The sequence below is a fragment of the Epargyreus clarus genome, unplaced genomic scaffold, assembly GCF_041222505.1.
Source record: "Epargyreus clarus isolate Ecla_fem2 unplaced genomic scaffold, WU_Ecla_fem_2.2 ptg000006l, whole genome shotgun sequence".
NCBI lineage: Eukaryota > Metazoa > Arthropoda > Insecta > Lepidoptera > Hesperiidae > Epargyreus > Epargyreus clarus.
This window is the reverse complement of record NW_027332214.1, coordinates 12,864,561-12,887,541: the sequence shown is the minus strand read 5'-3', so window position 1 is coordinate 12,887,541 and position 22,981 is coordinate 12,864,561. Positions and strand designations below refer to the sequence as shown.

Below are 22,981 nucleotides of genomic sequence, written 5' to 3'. Positions count from 1 at the left end.
AACAACGTATTTTCTGGAAGAAGGCTTGTTATGGTATTTTTAGCCGTTATAACTTTCACGAGAAGATCACGATAAATTAGAACTCCTTATCTCTTATAATGACGTCATCACACCACAACATCACATTTTACTCTTATTCGCTTTTGGTAGAACCAGTGTTTGGGCAAAGTGACCTCGAATCTTAGCCTTACCTTTTTTATTGTTACCTAACCTTTTCCCGTTGATCCACTCCCGTTTAATAACCTTTCTGCGATGTGGCACATAAAGAAGAATTTTACAGGCCATTATCTTTAAAGAATTCACTGAAAAAGATTCCGTTACTAAGTGCCTTGGATATTTTATGAGGAGGTAATTAAACACCCTTTTATATTATTTGTGTCTTTAGTCTTCAACAAATCTTACTGTTACGTGTTAAAATCTGACATAAAGTCCATGGAAGAAATAAAAGATTTTGGTGCAATGTTTTTCAAAACTATTAAAAGTATGAATATAGAATGAGAATATGTAAAAAGTGTATGCCGTAGACTCTTTATTTATTTACTCCAATTTATGGCTGAGCTGCTTGACATAACATTCACCATACTAGTCTGGCACGTAGTGTTCCGGATGCGAATATTGAGAGGGCGGACATACGAGTATACTGATCAATTGAAATTTCGGTATGTTGTCGCAGTTTTGTATGAACGTTTTTAATTCATAATACTCGTATATCAAAATCTGGAGGCACGGCAGTGCCTCCGCCAAGTCGAGCCAAAAGAAGCGGCACGGCCGTACCATACTTTTCCCGAAGCAATTCGGCCCATTTTTGACCCCCTGTAACTTCGTTGCATATGAAGCTAGAAGCCTGAATTTTCAGGAGCCAAGCAAGCATTGTATAGACACGGTACATTTCAAATTTCATGCAATTTGAACCAGTAGTTTAAGAATTACAAGTAGTTAAAGTTCGTAATTTTGTCACTCACTCACTGACTGACTGACCGATCATCAAAAGTTTAAGGCACTTCCAGCAGACATAGAACGTTGAAATTGAGGGTACAATTAGTGTTTAGTATATAACTCATGGAAAAACTAAAATATTTTGCAATTTCTGTCCAGTTATCTAGATACACCAACTACATTAAATAACTTTGTATCCTATATAAGTTATATAGGATTACAAAGTTACATTTGCAGTTAATGAATCTGTGTTTCTGTCCGCGAAATGTACGAGTAGTAGGGGAGCCCATGATGTTAAATGGGTAGAAACTCGAGCGTCAATAGGACGTATACGATTGTGTAGATTACACGTTAGAGTGAAGAGAAGGTTGTGTGATATTTTTCGATTCACCGTGGAAATAGCTTCTAGATGATTCGAAAAATGTAAAAAGCAGAGTCAGACATACTCAAGGCGCGGAAGGTTAGTGATAGAGTATATATCTCTGATGCCGGAAATATGTTTATCTGCTGGTTTGCATAGGGGGACAGCCATACGAGAGGTAAAAATGGAAAAAAAGTAACCAGCACATTAGATTTTCAAAGGGGATATGAAGTTACCCCAGATGAGTCCCCCATTCGAAAGACTGACGATTCGATTCGAAAGACCGTCAGTGACTCTTCGAAAATGCAAAAAAAAACGTTATCTTGACACACTCGAGGGCGTAAGATTATTATACAGGAAATTCCAGCTGATGTTTTATGTTGCAGCTGACGATTTAGTGGAGGGGTTTTTTATATTGACGATTTGAAAAAAAAAACAGAATGAGAATATATAAAGAATAATGTATTTTCCATAAAATTTGCCTTTTCCTTTAGTTTGTTGTACACCATTACTTTCCAGGGATCCATGCTAATAAATGGCGCTATCAGATAGTGCATATTTTCTAGCATTATTTCCTTTGTATTAAAAAAAATACCGCACTCGAGTATGTCCAGGTATAGATTTTTTGCAACCTTATTACTCCCTAACGCCGCCCTCAAACCATCAGATTATAAATTTATTGTTTTCAGCATGTAATTAAGCTACTATAGATAATACGATTTTTTATTAATAGTCTGATGGACTTCCCTGGTTGAACCCCCCAAATGGATAGTTTAAGATACTCTATAGGATGTAAGGTATCTCCCATATCTTAATCTGCCGCGTTCGAGTCACTCTCGAAATCCCGTCTTGGGCTCCCCTACTATTATAGGCGACGTCAATTGTTTTTATTCTCGAGATAAAAGACGTTTTCAATTCCAACTTCAATTTAAATTCAATTCAAATAATGGGTGAAGTGCGAATCGAACTCGTACGTACACTGAGGGTTCCGTACCACAAAAATATTTGTTTATTTTATTTTTATTTTTACTAATTGATGTTATAGCAGCCATATAATGCATTGTGAACATTTCAAATGAAAAACGCTAAAAAATAGCAGGTCCTTATATGTTTGTCTCTGTAGTTCCTGGACTAAAAAAGGGTTACGATATCCCGTGCCTGTCGTAAGAAGCGACTACAAGGGGGCTTCCGAAGTTGGGAGTGGCAACAGGGAGCTCGAACCGTCCAATAAGTGTCCCCGGGAAGGACGGCGGTATGTGTAGTCGCATACCGTCGTGAACACCGGATAGTTTAGGAGGAGCGAAAACTGTTCTCCCAGGGCAGAGCTCGATCGAGGCATCGCGCTTAAAGGACTTCTGTTACGTTCAGTCGGAGATCCCGGAGTTCTCCAACAAACGTTGAGGACGGCCACCGGAGGATTTTAGTGCGGCTAAAGTCCCACATAACCCGGCGTCACTCCCACGTCGTCGAGTACCTTTTCAAGATTTCCTCCTTATAAAGAAAAAGAAGGTCCTTGTATGGCAACTCTCCTTTATTTGAAAGTTTTTCTTTTTACTTTTAGTACATATTGTTAAAGCGGCCACCATTATACATATTCCGTAAAAAAAATAAATTTCTATGTATTAAGGTTCCAGAAATAGAGCTCTATGTCAGACAAACGAACGGACAGCTTAGAAATAGGGTTCCGTTTTAAACTTTAGGTATGGAACCCTAAAAAGTTATATAATATCAAAAACATTCCGAATTTCTGACAAATGTCATGAGAAAAAAACTAGATGTTACGGCTAATGTGCCTAAATCAGTTAAAACGCAGATTAGCTTGTCCATTACCTAAAGTACAAAACGAGATTGTATCAATTTTCACCCCTTGACGTCGACCCGTGCATGCCATGATGCGTCGTCGTGTCATGAATTTACGACAAACATTGTATATTTTCACGAAACAATATCGCTTTGCGGCACGATGTCGCTATGTGTCACGATACGTCGTCGTGTCGTAAAAAGGCATGTGTTTTAGCCCTAAGAACAAGTCTGAAAAGATGTTTCGAATTTTAACTACATAGTTAATCTGCATATTTTCTAGCTAATCTTAAGTCTAGTTAATGTGTATGCTAACGTATTCTACAATCTAACGGTAACATACACAATATACAATAACTGTCGTGAGGTTTAGCAACTGTCACCGCATTATAAAATAATAATAAGTTTGTTTCCAAGGAAACAAGTGTTTAGGCAAAGGAGATGTTTCATTTTCGGCCATCTTATGTACATTATAACTAAAAAACACGAATAATTTGCATAATTGAAGAAAAATACACATATATTTTGATAACCTAAAGTATTCGTGTTTAAAAATATTTAAAATAAGCAATCCTCATTGAAATATTAAATATGGCGGAATACTGTCAATGTCAAGTTTTCAAAACTGTCGATGTCGGGAACCTATGTGTACCCCACACATAGGTTACTATACTCTTTGGATGTCGGTAATTCTGTATTTCGCTGTTTTTGTCGTAAAGTTATTGTTACCTTAGTACTTTACAACCTGGCTTTTGTTTTGGGTATCCCCTCATTATTTCTGAACTTAATTAATTATTTATAATAATAATAACAAAACCACCTTTTAAATAGTATCTGGTTTTATAGATGTAAGTGACATGTCAAATTAAAAAAGAAGAAGTTGTCAATTTGATATGCGTAAAAGTGGATATATACATATTATAATAGTGGACTCCAATGTAAACGTTGAATAAATATGTAGGTACTGATGAGAAGATTCCATTTTAATCCTGAATATGTTTCTGCTCTGTGCTGCTTACGATTATTGTGATTCTACCTTACTTGTTTACCCAGCTTATGTTTTATGGACTCTTGTGATTTTCGTGCGATCGCTGTGGATTGTGTTGACAAGGATTCAATATCATCAGGTAAAATATACATCAGTTGTTGTATTAATCGTGAAATAATCGTAAATAATTTTAAACTACAGAAGCTAATCTTTTTACATTTCTCTTTTTTAGATAATTACATTAGCAAGACATGGACATTCTTGGGATGACAAAATAATCAGTTATTATTGCAACTGCATCGCTGGGCAACGAACCGTACTCGTAGGTAGTTGCGCTCACATTATGCCCATTGTTTGATGTTTGGGCTGAGCTCGTCACAGGATGAAAATATTGATAAGGGAAGATATTTAAAATGAATAAATAATGTATTTAAGTGAAGAGTAAGTAAAATATGATCAAATGTGTACTTAAAGTTGTTTTATTTACACACTTAAATGTTTTAACTAAAATAAATTGGTATAGAAGTACATATTTTGGTATGTTTGTTTTAAGTCAAGATTTATGAAAGTAAATATAATTAATGTTTATCAAATATAGGCCTTGTTTCTCAATTCACACAATACAATGTTTATATATCTACGCCCATTCGCGTAAAAAAATATATTAAAAAGTATATAATGTATATAGTAAGTTAAAATAGAATGACAGATGACATTATTACGGTAATCACTACCGCCATGATGTTTTTCCACTGTTGTGTTGCAAGTTTAAGTGTAAATCATTGTTTTTTAACAATTAAACGAACATGATTTGAAGAAAATTAACCCCCTTCTTTGCAAGTTTTCTTAATTTTTAATATAGTCTACAAAAGGTGGCCGGGAGCCCATACATTTTGAAACATCTCCTTTCGGCCTTATTGAGCATAAATAAATGTCTATGAAAATATTTTTTATATGTAAGCACATAAAAAATTATAATGTTCACAATAGAAAATCCCTAATAACTTCTAAACGGATTACCCTAATTACACAATTCCTTTTGCCCTATCCGTTTTAGACATAAACCTACCAAATGGCATTAAAGACAAACCAATATATATACGAACAAAAAATCATGTTTTCAACTTACGTAATATTAGGTACGTAACATTTCAACGCAATATTACAAAAATTTAGTTAAGTTCGTTTCAAATGATTCGAAATAGGAAACTGTTATATAAATCGAGCTTAGATATCCACTTTATAACATATTCTTGCCATGATCACCAAAAATATCAGCTCCTAGTGGCTTGATAATTGATAGCTATAAAAAAACGAAAATCCACAGTTTAACGTTGAATTTAAACAACCGTCCATTGCACAATTAGGGTATTTTATTTTGCTCCATTGCTTGTACAAAACAGTTACAAACGCGTGTCAGAAATGAACTGACAGTCGCGCACGTATGCGCTCGAGTCCCCCCGAGATAACGAGTCGGTAAGTGGTGTCTACGTGTGCGTTACTTCAGCCCACTTTGTATGAAGATTTACTTCTGTTAGTTTTTATTTTGTGTTAGTACCTACCCGGAAAATACGTGGAAATTATTATAAGAAACCTTTTTAATATAAATAATTTTAAGTATGAATTTGTTAGCGGTGAGTAAACTTACTGAAAAAGGATTTACTGTTAATTTTGAAAAACGGTTGCACTATTAGTAACTCTATGGATATTATCATCGCAACTGGCCACAACGTAAATGGTATATATAAATTTAAACAATTTGTCAAATCACCGATATGTAATTTGACAATGTCAAATAAATATTGGCATAGAAGACTAGCCCATATTAATCCGGAATATATGCGAATTTTAAAGAATATTATGACTGGTCTTGATAATGTGAACATTACCGACGGATATGACGACTAGTAAGAAACCATTTCCAAACCTCTGAACGCGAACGAACGATATACTGGAGATCGTACATACAGATTTATGTAGTCCCATGGAAGCTAGTTCACTCAACGGTTCAAGGTACATGTTATTATTTATCGACTATTATTCTCGAATGACACGATGAATGTTTATTTTCTAAAACATAAGAGTGAGTCTTTAAGAAATTTAAAAAATATAAAGTGTTGAAAAAGGAACTAGCAAGTCGAACAAATGTATGAGATCAGATGGTGGGACGACATTTTGTAATAGAGCTTTCAATATTTTCTTATCAACAAATGGAATTCTACATTAGAAGGCGATACTGTATACCCCTAAACAAATTGTTGTGGTTGAAACAGCTAACAGAACTATTATTGTATATGCGACAAGTCTAAAACTGATGTTATCATTATTAAATAAATATTTCATTTCATTTCAGAAGTCAGAAGTCTATTATAAATTGAAACTAATTTGAGCAAGAGCAGTAAATACTGTGGTTTATATCAAAAACCGGAGTCCGACGAAGTCAGTGAAAGATTACCAATGATTTTTGTCGGATATTCAGAAGAAAGTAAGGGATGTCGATTATTTAATACGAAGACACGTTAAATCCCAATAAATAAATAAATAAATAAATCACAATCAGTAGAGATGTTTTAGAATGTTTTTCCTGAGGATAACGGGCATAATTTCAGTTGTCAAAATAGTAACTTTTTTAGATTTAATTTATTGTCATGTTCGAATGAAAGTGATGATGAATGGCAAGATTATTTACATAACTACAAAGACTACCTAAACAATTTAATTGCCTTTAAAAAATCTGTTGTTGAGATTCAACTAGTGGAAGGTACCGGAAAGGAAAAGAGTAGAAATATCTACAAAAAGGAATGAGATGCCATCAAAAACAATGCTTGTAAAAAAATCCAAGTCTCGCCATTCAATTCTTCTACCGTAAAAAGTCTTGAGATCTATGTAATACCAAGCCGGTAATGTATGCAGTCCCTACTTAAGAGACCTTCTGTCTTAAGGTATTATCTCACTATCTAACCTAACAACATCTTATGGGACCATACCAATTTTAAAAATATTTTATGTTCTAAATAAATTGACGTGGCAATCGTACTTGTGTGATGCGATATGATAAGATGAAAACACAATGTGACTTGCAGTACGATTGCCACGTTAATTTATTTAGAACATAAAATATTTTTAAAATTGGTATGGTCCCATGAGATGTTGTTAGGTTAGATAGTGAGATAATACCTTAAGACAGAAGGTCTCTTAAGTAGGGACTGCATACATTACCGGCTTGGTATTACATAGATCTCAAGACTTTTTACGGTAGAAGAATTGAATGGCGAGACTTGGATTTTTTTACAAGCATTGTTTTTGATGGCATACTTCTTTCCATAACAAAGTAATTTATTTCTGAAATCGTAGGTAGGTATATGAAATACATCTAACATTATTTTACTTTACCGTAATACAAGCAAAATAGATCTTACTTCCTCTTCTATTGCAGAAATAAAAAAACATATACAACCAAGATGGTCAGTATCAGATCTAAGAAGCAAGTTTTGCTATAAGTTATCGTCACAATGGCAGAGGACTAGGATTAAGTAAACCAAATACCAATATGTAACTAATCTCACATAAGATTAATATCACACAATGTCTAGACACAAGCAAAATTCCAACTAGCAATACCGAAAACATTGCTAAACAGAATTTGTGTGATAAACGCGAACCCAAAATTCACAGTGAAACGTTTAGCGCAAAACAAAATAGCCACATCGCAAACAAGATTCGTTGCTGACGGCAATAAAAACAAACGGAACCACGTTACTGAACCAACGAATGTTCCAGCATTAGTATCTGAAATTTACGTCTCACTTTATGTGCCACTCGAATTTCAATGAAATGGCGAAGCTTCTGTGGGCGTTCCTCTGCTAAGGGTCTTGTCTTACTGCTCACGTTTGCTTGTTAAGATTACGACTTTGTTTATAGATGTCTGCGAGCCATCTTAATTTTGTTATGTTGAGTTAGTGTATATGTAGTTGGTTAAGTTGATCAACGTGTTAAGTTTACTATTCATGGTTATTGACAAGTGTAACACATTGTTTCTGAATTCATCAGCACTTTATAATATTACTAGAGGTATGTGGCTACCTCTACCTATTGTTCGTTACTTAGATACTTAAACCATTACAGCACAGCTTCCGCTTCTTATTAACGAATTACTGCTATTTCCTTTTATACGTCCTAGTTTTACGTCCAAATACTGCTTCTTTGAGTGATCATCACAAATCACTGTTACCTCAACATAGTTATGTGATTTACATAATAATTTGTAATCTTTACTTTATTAATATTATTACTTATCAAAATTTAATTACTCAGCAATATAGTCATATCCTCGTTTTCTCTTTCACGATGGAACAGATCCATAATAAACGGATTCACGAAAATCCTTCCAGTTTGACTACACGGTCCATTGCCGACCTTTTTCCTACCATCTTCGGGCGATGTGATAATATTTGGGGCTATATTTCACCCCGGGACGCTTGGCCAACTTTTAGACCGTTAATTCGCGTACGAAGTACGGACGGGAATAAATATTAGGGCAACAATCTTGTGACTTTTTGTTTCGTTTCTCTCTTTAATGTATTTTTTTAATATCGGGTTGATTAGTGTGTTATAGTATCTACCGTGAATGGGTACGCTGCGACTGAAATCTTCCTGATAAATCTATGTGATTTCGCTTGTGCTCTTGTGCGTTACATATTACGGGAGAAAAATATAAACGAAAAAAATTAAAAGCAAAACTGAAGAACTCAAGCCTGTATGATATACCGTGGGCCCTTAAGCACCACCGTTGCATATATTTCTGCCGTACTAACACTGTTTGCCAGTGTGTTGAAGTTTTTTCGTTGCATACACTTCAAAGTAAAGTCAATAAATTTCGGAAGGTTTTTGTTAGATTTTACTGCAGATGTATGGAACCAAAAAATGTTAAGCCAGAAGAGACAAAAATATTATTTTTTGTAAATGTTTCATAATGTTTGTTCTTAAAATAAAATTATGTATTTGCCTTTAGAGATAAACGACACCCGGATTTATGAACCTCGCCGCGTCAGGACACATAAGATATTTTACGACTAAGAATAATATTTGTATGACTGACTTCTCCGAAGAACGCTTCGCATTGCATCTATACACACATAAAAAAGACACTTTCTACACTCACAGCTCCACACTAGGATTCTCTGTGTTGTGAATGCTATGGACAAGTCAGAGGAAATACGCTAACACCCAGACCCAGAAACAGAAATCTTAATTCATCATTTAAATATGTGCTGGCCGGGGATCGAATCCGGGACTCTCTGCGCATCAGACCAGTATGTTACTGCTTCGCCTCACGCGTCGTCCCTCACTGTGTATAAGGTAAGGTAATAAGAAATACCATTTTATATTTTTGCAGGTAATAGGTAATAGTAAGGCATGCTTAACTTTAATTAACTTCTATAAACAGTATCTCAAACACTCTAAAGCCATATTTATATTCAATATAATATTGTTCAAATTATTTTTAACTTATTAATGCTTTTGAAGTCAGCTGTGTGTTCCACTTAAAAGTTATTTATCCATTTCATACAATACAAAGGCAAAGCCTATGGTTTTGACAACCCAGTTATATTGAAAGAACTGAAGTTGTGTGTGCCGGATAGAAGTGTGGAGCGCCGGCGACGTCCGAGTCTTCTGGCGTTGCCACACGCACGCACCAACCTGATGCGCGACGCACCCTTAACACGAGCATTGCGCACACTTAACACTATAGCAGACCATATCGACTTGTTCTGTTGCACACTTGGAGAGTTCACGAGGGTAGCCTTCCATGTAGTTGAAAATTATTAATTAGTTTACTTGTATATATTATGTATATTGTATATTTTATGTAATTTGGACGTCAATTATTGTTATTTTTAAGCTACACTAACGCATTAGGATTTTTTTCCTGTAATGTTAGATGTAAGTTGTGAATAAATAAATAAATAAATAAATAAATAAATAAATAAATAAATTACAGAAAAATATGTAGGTTTAATACATAAATCTTATATATAAAATTATCGTGTCACAATGTTAGCTACCGTACTCCCCCGAAACGATTTACCGATTTTCACCAAATTTTATATGCATATTCAGTATGTCTGAAAATCGGCTACTATCTATTTTTCATATTCCTAAGTAAAAGGTTGTTCACCCTTAACCCTTTTTTTATAAGGCAACACAACGTTTGCCGGGTCAACTAGTATCGCTTTATTATTACCCTGTTGATACATATTGTTTATTTATTTATTATCACTATATTACAAAATATATACAGTGACACTTCACTGTATTGGAAATGTAATAATAATTCCAAATATTCAATACTCTCTCGAACACGAAGAGGAAATAATGGACGCAAGAGTTTTTTCAAAAAATAAATCCAGCAAGAGATTTCTAAATACAAATGAGGCACATTATAATTTTCCTGTATTTACATAAAAATTAGCTTCACTAGGGCGGAGAGACAAAAATCGCCCTCCATTCTTTCCCGATTGAAACGTCACAATTTAAGTTTAAATTGGGAAAGTTCTGAGAGGGAACTTTTTATTTATTCCTCGGATTGATATTTTCAATATTCTGTTTAAGGCTCTTGTTGCATTACGAGTACATACGAGTAAAGGTTTGAGAATGGATATTTGTGAACAACTGATAGTACGAAGTATTTTAATTGTGGTCTTTGCTTTGGCTTGGTCTTTGCGTGCGGCGTAGTTACCGCAAAATGTATCTAAGTCTTCTAATAGCGATGTAAATTTGTTGTTTCCTGATGAACAGTGGACATACTTGTAAGAATTCAGAATAAATCCTCAGCAATACATCTACAGGCAACCTTTGATAGGACTCCAATCTTACTCGGGGTCGATTATAGTAAGTAGTACACGATAAGTGACGCTGACCATTTGTCATTACCGGTTAATCGCATGCTTATTAACTACAGTTGTGTATTAATGTTATTTACCAAAAGATAAATATATCATCGTTCTTCGATCACCGCCAGCAATGGAACAATGCAGTAATGAATCCTCAATCGTAAAAACTTCTCCGTGAATTATTAGTTTTCAAGAGACGTGGATCAAAGAGAAAATTAAAAAAGGATAGTTATAATATTCCAATTGCAACTGTAATTAAAGAAAATTAATTCATGGTCTATGGTAGCTTTCATTATAAGTCATAAAAATGATTCTGATAAATTGCTTTTATATGAAATGCAAAGGTCACCACCTTTGCATTTAATATAAAACCCTTGGTAGATCGACTCCGGAGGGATCACCGTCACATTTTATCTGTATAATAACAGTAGTGTTAAGCGCTGCTGTGTTGTGATTTAAAGGCTGTGGTAAAGGAGATATACTTATTTGAGGCGTCTTGGTATTTAAGGGTTGCCAAGTATCTGTGCCGCCCTCAGGTTAGAGCCGCATATTATGCTTATGCCCCTTTGTAACGTCAATATTAAAAAAAACTTAGCCCGCATACTTATATAAGCATCTGTAAATCAGATTTAATGGAGTGGTGACAGGTGGCAACAGTCAACGACAGCGGCGACAGCGGATGCCGGCACGAGCTATTACTCGCTCCCTAACCCACTCAATCTCGACCAATCCGCATTATAACACCATGGTATAGTACCATAAGTTCTCCTCACTTGTGTGCAAAGACCCAAGCCAAGCAGAAGAACATAAATTAAGTTTCCCTCACCAAAGACGCTCCAAATAACACAGCGGGCTAGATTAATAAAAACTCTGTTTACTTATAAAAGTAATTTCGGGCGGCAGTAAACAAGATGTTTGGACTCTTTGAAGGTTTCGAGTGCCGACAATATAATACCACAAAGGTCTGTAAAACGAAAGCAAATAATGTTTACAGGAAAACCTCGTGGCTCTCGGCACGGAATTTTGTGTTATTAGCTACTTTAAGCCCGTAATATGTAGGTAATGAGAGCTGTGTATTAGTCAGATGTGGGGTTCATATCTGTAGAATACACTATGTATAACAGCATAGCTTTTATAAGCTAGAAATTGAGTGATATCCACATGATATTCACATTTATGTATATGCACACTTGCACACATATACATTATATACACCAATGTACAAAATAAGTACCGTCGAGCGCGACGGTACTTAATTTTGGTACGGTACTTACCGAATTTGGATGGGTAACTTCTTATCCAGTGACGGCACGAAGGAGTGTCCGATCGTTAAAATTTAGGATGGCTACTAAATCCTATATCAATACCATGTCGCCTAATTAAAAAAAGGTTGAAGTCAAATGATATTCGGCCTCTTATGCTAGGTTCCACCGATTGTACTTCCAGTCACCCAAATCTCGACGAAACTATTTTTATGCGTTCCGTACGTCATACACCATGTCCACATTTAAAGTCAGTTGAAGCCCATGCAACCATAAAAACACTTCAAATTCTCTCATAGTCTTTCTTCCCATCATCAAATCTGAGTAGTCTTTTAATGGAAGGTAACCTTTTGAAGATTTATTTTGCAACGTAGAGTTCTAGTTATATTCAATGTTACACTGGAAGTTTATTTGCTTTTATTTCTGTAGACTCTACCATACAGAGAACATAGAAGATATGCGAAAACAATAAAATTATAAAATGTAGAGCTGAACTTATTAGAACGAATCCTCGTCCTTGTTAAAAGCTAATGGAGTGAAAAAGAAAATACGTTATGAAAACTTTCTAGAAAATAATATTTTAAGGAAGAACGAAATGAATTAAATGTTTTATAATAATTTTATAACTGCAATACTTTTTCAGTGCATTTTATTTTATTGTAAGCTTTGCGTTTGTGTTTTATTTCCATTCGTTATATTACGACGACCTGTATAACGTAGCGGTTACTTCTTCGGTCTGATACGCAGTGGGGTCCGGGTTCGACACCCGGTTAATTAGGCCGAAATTATTAATTTAAATTTCTGTATGTACTTGGTCTGTATGTTTGTATATTATTAATCTTTGAGTGTTGAGGACAACCACCACGCTGTAACATTTTAGTGCAGGGCAATGAGCTTATAAAATATATGAAGTCACATATGAAGTCACAGTTTAAAACATTGAATTTGTCTGGTTTTCGTTGAATATAATTTCAATACATATTCATTATATTAAGATAGACATGATTGAAATTTAGATTAACTTTAATATTATAAATTAAAAAGTCGTCTTTCACACCGTAATTATTATGATGAAACATAATATTAAGGCGTTTTGAAATATTCCAAATTAATTGCAAAATCTCTTCATTATATCGTGTATTAAGAACATATTTAATAAAAATAGCATTTGAATTGTGTGACCTTAAAGTCTAGAAATGGTTTTTTACCACGCTTTTTCAGATAGAAATTTAACCCACTCATAGTTAAGCACGTAAATTGTACCCATGTGCAGCTCTTACAAAATGGGCTCCCAATAAAATTTTCAATGAATTTTAAACGAATATCGTATGCGAGGTCCTTTTAAACACGTGTCATACTGTTGCAGGTGTAATGAAAACTATAAAAATTAAATACACTGCAAAAATAGACAGACCGTGTTGACATCAAAGAAATACTTATTAGAGGCGTTCTAATTTAGTATTCAGGTAGCAACACACCTGTGGTCAACCACAGGTAAGAAGTAATATAATGTGGAGTGGGCTATAGAATAAAGATGTCCATGAGCGGCAGTAGCCACTTACCGTTAATTGGATTGGATGTCCATTTGCACCTTTAATATTAAAAATAATCATCAAAGAAGCCATAGAAGTAAAAGTTATTTATGTACTTTTTTTATAATATAGGAGTAGCAGACGAGCATGCAGTCCACCTGATGGTAAGTGGCTACTGCCGCCCATGGACATCTGTAATCCACCCCAGATAGCATTAGATATTCCTACCTAAGATCGACCACAGATGCGGCGCTACTCCTGAGGACTAAGCTGGAACGCCTCGGTAAAGTCTGTCTCCCTTACCCTTCAAACCGGAACACAGCAGCGCCTAACACTGCTGATAGGTAGAAATAGGTGTGGCGGTGGTACCGCCGGAGTCGAACCATAAAGGGTTCTACCATCTTCAGAAGTAGTTATAACAGTCATCATTATACATCTATATAAATAAAATAGGAGTGTCTCTTTTTAATATTGAAATAACCGCTTTTACTACATGCATATGGATATACATACGGTACATACACCAAAATAACATTTTTTTACAATTTTATCTGTCTGTCTGTTTGTTCTGGCAAATCTCTGAAATTGCTGGACCGATTTTGACGGGACTTTTATTGGCAGGTAGCTTATGTAATAAGGAGTAACTTAGGCCAATTATATTTTAGAACTAACAGATGCCCCTGTTTCATTTTAACGCGGGTGAAACCGCGTGGCAAAGCTCTAGAAAAAAATTCAAATTCAAAAGAAGAAAATTCAAAAGAAGAAGTGTGTATCTATTATTATTTTAGAGATACAACCGAAACGAACAGCCGGACATACGAATGCTGGGAAATAAGGTCCCGTTTTTCGCTTTGAGTAAAAATAAAATAAAACGCTTTCTACACTCACAGCCCCCTGTTTCATGGATGCTATGGACACACGCAGAGACAGACACACAAACACCCAGACCCAGAAACAGAAACCTAAATTGATCATCATCAACCCATTATTGTCCCACTGCTGGGCACGGGTCTTTTTCCGAATGAGAGGGATTAGGCCATAGTCCACCAGGTTGAGAGACCGACAGAGACCGACCACTAGGCTATCTCTGCTCTTACCTACCTATCCTAAATTCATAAATTAGAAATTTGTCTGGGTATCGAACCCAGGACCTTCTGCGCATCAGACCGTTATGTTAACCGCTCCGCCATGCCATCAAAGTGGAGATATAAACTTATACTCGCTAATCGTTACTCGCTGTTACTCAGGCACACACCTAAGTCAAGTGTTGTGTATTCTAAGCGTCTCCAGGTCCTACGAAGCAACTTTGTAATTTATTTGTGACAAGCTTCCGCCAGCATGATTTTATTTTTCATACACACTATTTCGCTAGACAAAGTGAACGTCTCAGGAAATATACGTTTTATGGGAACTCGTATCTAGCATGGGTTAAACGTTTTTACTCCTTATTTTTAACTTTTTAAATCGAATAATAAGCATTTATATGTATAAAGCAATACTAATAGACGTCACATTTACATTCCAAAAGCTGAAACATTTTGACACATTATCCAATATAGGTAATATGTTAATGTCTTTGGAAGCTATTGGCTTCTTATAATTTTAAGTATTTTCTTGCAATAAATGGTTAACTTTATTTTTACACCATTGATTTTACCATAAAGCTTTTACTCTCGTGTGAATTGTGGCTTTGTAGGTATTTTATTAATATTATTACCATTTAAACTGTATACGAGTACATATTTTTTCAATAAATAGGCAGCTGACATCGTCATTAAAAAAATACATAGATAATGATTGTAGTTAGATCAAATAAATTATTTTATAAATATTTTAAAATATGTATGTTTTAGAGTTTCTTTCGCTACTTTTCTAAACGAAAAACCTTACACAGCGCACCTTATTGACTTTCAAGCAGAGCGCCGTGAAGAATGTTCTCTGAATAAGTTTATTATGTACACAACACAAAGCAGGTACAAAACGTTGCTAAAAACATTGTGTAAAACTTCCACGGACTATATAAGTATAAGTTCTTTCAATGACAAAGTGAAACAACTTATCGCTAAATGAAAACCTAACCCATTCACTCCTGAAACAATAGGTCTTTCAAAAGTTCGCAACAGTTATGAAAACTTAAATATTTCTCCGCAAAGGAATTTCAGAACAGAATGGCGATTGGGAATTTAAATGAAGAAAAAACTTTAACGGAGCAAACTCTATTGAAACCCAATTGTGCTCAGGCGAAGACATTGTAGTACATTGTCGAAGTTTGACTAAGCACGATACGCGATAGGCGATGTTCTTATTGTTAAACGCTACATAGCAGTTACTATTATCATTAATTATTCCAAGTGGAACAGATTAGATTAATAAGCAATCTGAATAATTTTTTAGGAACCAGTAGTATATTTTACACCTATTTTTCGACCGAGTTGTATCGGTCGCCAATCAGAAAAATGTTATAGCATGGTTAGCAGATGATAATTAAAAAGCGCATGTGTCCCGCTATCGTGTAGTTCATGACTGATATTTTAACTAAAAAATACAAAATTAAGCAACAGAATCTAAAAATAAGCAATTTAAACGGATCGAACGAACGCATGGTCGAGATTTAGATGGTCACCCATCTAAATCTCGACCATACATGATACATCGATCCCAGTTTAAATCGAAAGACACATACACGAGATATTCCGACTTAGCTCTTAGTGATAACATCGTTTTTAATAGAACTTTAACTTATCTAGGGTAATACCTAATTACAAAACGTCATTTAAGATGAAGTAGACTCCGAGCTCATACATACATTGCTTCTGATTCACAAGAGATCTAGACCCAGAACTAAATTGAGGCTGCTAGAACCAGAGTGGCCTAACTGCATTTTAATGATTTTTGACCTATCTGTATTTTCGTAATTTAAACATGTTGTATAGTCCGCGTAAAACTGCTAGTCCGCTCTGAATAAATCGCGTGGCCATAGCAAATTGTATGATTACACCTCCTCGCAACAACTTCAGAGCGGATTATACACTTTTACTTCTTCCCATATTCCAAATCGTTTTTTGTAGGCTACTCTGGTTCTAACAGCCTAAATTTAAAACGACAAAACTTAACTCGACCTAAAAAGTGAAATTACTTGAGGTCAAATAGTAATTTTAAGGTCAGATACAAATGTTCAATAATACAATTTCCCACTTCATAAACGCTGCAACACTGCTTCTTATTACATTTTCATGTTTCTTGTAAATAGCTGAGAGCCATTTCACAGGCAATTGCAGAGGCGAATCGCATTTATTATGAAATAACCAACTTCGACGGCTTTAATCTCAGTTTCTCTCTCAGTAATCAATTAAACTATGATTTAAGATTTATTACTGTTTATTTGTATAATGCAATAGGTACAATCTAGTTAAAATTAGAGATTATTACTCATAAATATCTCCAATTGACTTCAAAAGGAATAAAACCCGTAAAAGTCCATAAGAGTTCTAGAAGATTTTGTGGAATATACATATTATATAAATCTTATCGGCTTTACCGATTTTCAACAAATTTTACATGCATATTCGTTAAGTTCGTTATATGCATATTCGTTAATTCGTAAGGGTTGTTCACCCTTAACATTTTTTATTTATATGGCAATACAACGTTTGCCGGGTCAGCTAGTAGTATATGAAAGCTTTAGTGCTAAGAACGAAACATTTTTTGGTTTTCAATGAGGAAACTTTCAAAAAGATCGAGGTACCATGGAAGCGACACAAGGTTATGTGGGATTTTTACCGCAATAAAGGGTGCCCCTCATCGGTGCTGCATAAAAAACAGCGGGATCTCTAAAGAAACGTAACCAGAACCTTCTGAGCGAGTTGCAACGTTGGGATCCGCCTAGATAAGCCTGAACCTCGCCACACTGTCGGGTTTATACACGTAATCCCGGAAGCCCCCTTTTAGCCACCTCTTACGACAGACAGGAGATACCGTAACCCAATTCTGATCCCGGAACTACAGGGACAAAGCCCGAAACACCTTCGGAAAAACAACATAACTACATAAATTGACTGGGCATAAAGTCGTTTTCTCATATAAACTTCCCAAATGGGACATGGAGCGTGCGAGCCTTTTGCCGCCACGCAACGCAACTGGATAAAAAGTTTCCCTAATTAAGTCAGTCGGTAGTTCCCAAACATAAGTAATTCCGAGTTTTTGTGTCCCTTGGGACCTCTAATTGTTGCGATTCAGGCTAGGCTCCGATTAGTTTTGGACTAGTTTTATAGCTAGGTGATATAATTTATAGGTTGTGTATTTACTAAAGGTAGTGGATAGGAAGGATGACTTATAAGAGATTCAGGACAAGTATTGATAAAATAGACTCGAAAATGTGATAAATATAAATCGAGTTTATAATATGTTTGATTTGTTCCAATTAGTTTTAGACTAAAGATGCTTTGAAGGTGATATAACCAAACCATTTATCGAATCTTCTTCTTTGATTACATTCGGTATTTTATTATATATTTTGAACATATGTAATCAGCCCCAAACGAGATTGGAGCCCCACCTGAGATGATTGCAGATGTCAATTAGCGGTCAATGGTTGCCACAAACCATAAAGTAGACTGCATGCTACTGCAGTATTATAAAAAAAATTATAAAAAAAGTTTGGAAAATCCAAAAGTGCACGACTCATTGCTCATTTAATTATGAAATATAAAAAAAAAAAAAACTTAAGTCGTTCAAAATTAATTGTCGGAAAAACAGCTGTAGTAGGAAGAAGGTACTGCACAAGCGCCCCTGGTGGAATAAATGTACATAATGTCTATAGATATACAGTCTTGTAGTTTTCGTTTTTTATTAATTGCAATTAAACGACACTGAATTAATTAATCATTCGCATTCAGTGACCTACAATCGTCGATTAGAATTTAAAAAAAAAAATTAACTCAAATGATGGATTTTTTCACAAGTGACGGACAGGAAAATTTTTTGACCTATTTTGGTGTTTTTTTCCAATTCTATTGCAGTAAATCAATTTTTAAAAAGTATGGAATTAATCTCCATTAAATTATCTCGACAATAGTATGCAAAATATCTTGATTCCGTGAACTATCAAGGCTATAATAATAAAAATAGCCGCCAAAATGAAGCGAAAAAATTTTTTCGATCGTAAAGCACACTCTGATGCTTCGCATCATGAGTCGTGCAATTAGTCATCATCAACCCATTACTGTCCCACTGTTGGGCACGGGTTTCCTCTCATAATAAGAAGGATTAGGCTATAATCCACCGCACTGGCCAAGTGCGTATTGGTAAACTTCACATACCTTTCGAGTTCTTTTTTTTAATATATATTTTTTAATAATATAGGAGTAGCAGACGAGCATGCAGTCCACCTGATGGTAAGTGGCTACTGTCGCCCATGGACATCTGTAATCAACCCCAGATAGGATTAGATATTCCTACCTGAGGTCGGTCACAGATGCGCCGCTACCCCTGAGGACTAAGCTGGAACGCCTCGGAAAAGTCTGTCTCCCTTACCACACCCTAAAACCGGAACACAGCAGCGCCTAACACTGCTGTTATTAGGTAGAAATAGGTGTGGCGGTGGTGCCGCCGGAGTCGAACCACAAAGGGTTCTACCACCTTCGAAATCTCTCAGGTATGCAGGTTTCCTCATGATGTTTACCTTCACCGTTTAGCAAGTGATAATTAATTTTTAATACGCACATAACTTTGAAAAAATCAGAGGAGTGGCCGAGTTTCTTAACCACTAGGCTATCACTGCCTTAGTAAAAATTTGTGCTTTCGTCATATTAACTTCTATATACGCATGTACATCATACAATACGTCTATTATGAAGCAAAAGGTAAAAACGATGGGAATACCCTAATCAAGTCACTGGGTAGTTCGGGAACATAAGTAATTCCGAGTTTTTGCGTCCCCCGGGAGAGCTGTCTAATTGTTCTGTTTCAAGGACAATTTGTCCTGATAAGTTTTCTCGTAGATAATAGTTCCACTGAGGGATATATTTAATTAGTTTTTGGAAACCTTATGTACCTTCCTATACTAGTGGCATCTTTTTTCCTTGTGAAAAATGATGTTTCCTTAAAATTATTGTAGGTATATAAATGCGGTTATATGTATGTCATGTATGTATATATATTTTTAAGGTGTAGAGCTAGTTGTAGTGGTGGCACAGCTTATTGTGGTGGTTGGAAGTATGATGTGTTATTTATCTCCTGACGGTCACCCATCCAATTTTTGCCCGAAAAGGAACTGTCGTCATGAAATGAATGATTAATTTAATACAGGCTAACTTGGCGATCATCATACTTTTCAGGAATGCAACGTTTATCTGATCTGCTTCAGGTAGAACCCCAAATTTTATAATATGAAAGTGGTTACATACGGGCAATGGGCATAGGTCGTAATGTCAGGTGAACTACTTGCTACTTTCCTAGTTCAATCTTATAAAAAAACTCCAAGTTGTTTAATAGAATATTTATAACTGAGTATGAACTAAATTACAACACAGATGATTTAAAACTGTAAATAAAAACCATATATTTTATATATCTCGCTAACTACAAAATGTTAGTTCCCTAATCGTTTACAACAGTTTATGAAAGCTTGATAGCAGCAGATTTACGATAAACGGAATCCCAAATAGCCAACATATATTTATCTGCAATAAAAACTCGAAATAAAAACTAAAAATCCATATGACTGTCAGATTGACACGAATAATTTTCGCTTCCAAAACTGTCTGACTATGACCAAATAAACGATAATAAATTTTATCGCTCATGAAATCAGATTGAATGACTTATATGACGGATATGTCATAGAGAGGGAAATATATTTCTTGAGTAATTAGTAAAAAATGTATAAATCAAAGAACTTTTTTGCACTTATATCATACATAGGATATTGCGCGTTTTAAATGAATACACGTAACAAAAAGGCCACGAATTACAAGGGTCTAGATATTAACTGATATACAATCTACTTAGAATTACCCAACATGTTATATTCAAACACTGGTATTAATATCCCGATCAGTACTGTTAGAAATATATTTTATTATAGATAGTATTTTTTAATTAGTTTGTGTTTTTTCATGATGTGTTATTTTTATAATAATAAGTATATAATCACTGGCTGGTACGATTGTATGAGTTAGCATGAAGAAGAGAAAAGGAACGCTCTTGAAATTAGAGTTGTACTTGTAGTGGTAAATTGGTTGAAGAAATCGTTGTATTATTTCAGTACCAAGATGGATATAACCGATACAAGAACATTAGTATACAAGTACACAGCAAAAATCTTAATATATCGGGCATCCAACACTGAGCCTGTCAAATAACTTTGTTTCTAACAAATAAATTCTATTAAAAAAAATGAGTATTTACCTAATTTAATCCACTTAATTTTACTCACTCAACGCTACCCGCCAACGGGTAAGCAAGTCCAAAATATAATAAACTTGTCATCGTTTAATCAACGATTCGATGGACCCGAATAAAATCAGTACAACTGGCTGGCTACATTAAAACAAAATTTTATCGAAAAATATTAGCCATCTCGACGAACTCCATAATTTTCCTAATAAACCATACTCATAGATTTCCGATCTATTGAATATTAAACAGGGAATTCATTTTAGTTGTTAGAACGCGGAATCACGGTATTTCCAATTTTATCCCTTCTACATAGGGACCAACTGAAGTGTCTCAGTAGATTGAAACATTACGTGTAACACCAGTTATTCAGAAAATCGTCGCTTGCCCAAATTGGCAATTTACATTTGAAATTACTATGAAATTCTACAAGCAATTTGTGTTACGATGGTACTGACGTCGGGAAATTAATACTAGTGTTTGAATCTAGCTCGTTAGATGATTCTAAGTAGATTCTCCGCGTATTATATGATATCTAGATTGGTACATCGCCCTAATTCGAGGCCTTAAACCAAGGCAAGATACATCATCCTTTATCAAACATATTGTTACTATCGGACGTTGACTAAACTCAAGTAAGACTAAATCTAAATCTCCATGTACTTACATTTCTACATTATGAAGAATCCAGACTTCAATAATCTGTAACAAATAAACGTAGATTAGTAAAGATTACTCACCCCTAACAAAAAATGTAACCAGTTTTGAGAATTGAAATGGTTGTGTAAAAAAGTTTTGCCACGCCTCCGTGCTAAAATGTTCCTAAAATTTTTGATGTACTTATTTATTTATTATGTAAATTAAGCAGTATTCGTTATTTATTTGTAAATTTTCTCTAGAATGTTTTTCATTTGTCAATAATTCAAAAAAAACAAATGACAAACAGCTGACAAATCAACCGTTTAGTGGCTTCATTCAATTTCAAGGCGGCGAAGTATCTTTTCTTATCAAAGCAAATAAACGGTACTTTTAATAAGATTCATCTATGACTTAATTTCTTGAAGAATTTCTTGTGCTAAATATGCCCACATATTTTGATATTAAAATACGATCTTAGTTATTTAAAAGGTAAAAGGAGAAAATAACAAATAATATTGTCATACCATTTCATTTTGTTTATTTATAGGGTCGAAGAGAAGAAAATTACAGAAAACATAGATACATACGAATTAATGGAATGGAATATTTATCGAAAAGAGAAAAATTATACAACAAATAAAAATACCCAACAACAAACCCAATACATTGTGCTATTGCAATAAATAAATGGAAATGATATTGGATTATCCGGCCTAAAAGCGAAGATTTTACCAATATGACGATGACGTTTCCAAATGTAATATATTCAGGTGGGGTCTGCACAAACTTATTGCTTGCTCCGTTGCGAAATATTGAGGGTCATTCGTATTTATAACCTCGCCCTACGCAACCTCGCCCGCGTTCATATTTTGCAAGGAAATTAATATCGTTATGGAATATAGTTGTAGTTTTGAATGTAGTTTCGCTTGCGTGTTGCCTTCCTTAATTTTGGAAATTTATGTGTAGAAGTTGATTCTGCTCTATGATATTTTGTTAGTCTCTTATGACATGCTATACTCCAGGATAAATAGATCGTACATTGCTGCTGAAATAGCACAGCGCTTATGTGTATACTAAAATACTTAATAGAGCTATGAAAGAAGAACAAACGAAATTTAACTACACAATTACCATTAACTACAAATATGACAAGAAACTACAAGTTTCTTTAATGA

The 22,981-nt window shown here is 34.8% G+C and overlaps 1 protein-coding gene and 1 long non-coding RNA gene across 2 annotated transcripts in view; one reads left to right on the top strand and one right to left on the bottom strand.

Moving 5' to 3' along the window:
- Window positions 1-22,981, bottom strand: part of LOC140742994 (neural cell adhesion molecule 2) — a 292,771-nt gene that overhangs the window by 174,714 nt on the left and 95,076 nt on the right. Inside the window, exon 3 of the mRNA XM_073074118.1 lies at window positions 21,835-21,869. The gene's annotated coding sequence lies outside the window, so the exon portion shown is untranslated. The remainder of the gene's footprint in view (window positions 1-21,834; window positions 21,870-22,981) is intronic.
- Window positions 1,589-6,644, top strand: LOC140742993 (uncharacterized). The gene is made up of 3 exons (XR_012102319.1): window positions 1,589-4,224; window positions 4,318-6,098; window positions 6,439-6,644. It is a non-coding gene; the product is annotated as an uncharacterized LOC140742993 (long non-coding RNA).